At 30.5% G+C, this 1,625-nt stretch overlaps 1 protein-coding gene across 1 annotated transcript in view; it reads right to left on the bottom strand.

The window, feature by feature from the left end:
• LOC119594130 (E3 ubiquitin-protein ligase TRIM9-like) overlaps nucleotides 1-1,625 on the bottom strand; it is a gene marked incomplete at its 5' end in the record, with an annotated part of 6,912 nt that overhangs the window by 3,343 nt on the left and 1,944 nt on the right.

Here is a 1,625-nt window from a genome sequence, read left to right on the forward strand (position 1 = left end):
GCTTTTCCAAGCAGTGCTATAAAAGGAACTTAGTGTATGACTAAAAGAGTTGTACGTCTTTGGAAATTCATAGACATTAACAAAGGTCACTGCCTCAAGCATAGACAACAGAAATGAAGAAAAATTAACACATACAAAGTTACAAAAAGAGGAAACTATTCAAAGCATAAAGACCAATATTCAGTTTCAAAAATGGTCTTGAAAAAATATGACAGTAATAAAATCATCAGGATAATGTGTGCTATATTGATATATTATTACCACCATAATACTAATTTTGTAAAATTTATATTTTCCATATACGCATGCTCTAGATAATTGATATCTAGAATTTAAAACCTTCCTCCTCTAGTGAAATTAGACAGACATGGTATTCCAACAACATTTTCAAGATTATATTTTGCATTTACTAATAAAAAATTAAAATCAGTCTTGATGATAAGATCATATTGAAATCTGCATCCCATTTGCAGCTCCCAAAAATATTGAATCTGTGACAAGTTCTATGCAGACAGTTTTAATGCTTACATGCACTGGAAGAGTAACATTTATGAAACTATGAATGTCCCTCCGTAATAACTAAGGAAAGAGCAATCAACGTTCCTTTGTAAATCTAAAAAGCACTATAAAATTGAAAAGGAGAATCAATAGTAGGTATTTTGAAAACTTTACTACAAGCTTAGGAGGAGGCAGGGTTTCATTTTAAAAGCTCACAGAAAGGTTCATATGAATACACAATGTTATTTAGGGGGAAAATATGAAAAAATAGCAGTAATGAGAATGGAAACTGTGACTGGGTTTCATATATGTTTTCACATATAGCAGTCTCTGCAGATTGTCTAGTTATGTATGATGCTGCCCAGTTTCCATAACAACAGCACAGGAGAAATCAGATAAATGAGTGCATATTATGATGAAAACATGAAGCCAATATTGATGATATAAGTAAATAAAAAATATACAGCATAATGTTTTCCTTGATGCTATTAAAAGAATGCATATAAACTGTGACACTACAAGAGGGAAAAATCATTAGTGGTGCAACTTCACTCTAGTTTTTCAAGTGCCTCTATCAGTCTTAAATAATACTTGTAAATAAATATCAACACAGTAAAATGTACCTACAGGTCAAAAAAATATACTGAATTAAAACTAAAAATATAGATATGCATATAAACTATTCATTAAAGAATGCTTGAACTAAGTAAACACTCCATGCTGTCTCTATAACTATTATAAACCACAGATGAAAACTAAGAGATTTGTCAATATCGTTTACCACACCTTTTCCATCATCTGTCTCTTGTAGTGTTACAACAGGGTCTATGACAGCATGTAAGGAGAGATGGTTAACCTTGGTAGAATATGATATATCACAGAGCATTTAATACCAATAATCTATTTTGTTAGAGCACGAAATTCACATTAGAATTATGGACAATATGCAACACATGCAGAGAGAGTGAGAGAGAAAAAAAACAAAAATATCCACAAGATAATTACTGAAATAATAAAATTGTATCCTTTATATTTTCAGTTTATAAGCTCTCTAATATCTCAAAAAAACACAAAAAAAGAGGAATTCTACTCTATCTAACATATGACCTCTTTTCATATATCTCTTA

This window comes from Penaeus monodon, chromosome 33 (genome assembly GCF_015228065.2).
Source record: "Penaeus monodon isolate SGIC_2016 chromosome 33, NSTDA_Pmon_1, whole genome shotgun sequence".
NCBI classification, from domain to species: Eukaryota; Metazoa; Arthropoda; class Malacostraca; order Decapoda; family Penaeidae; genus Penaeus; species Penaeus monodon.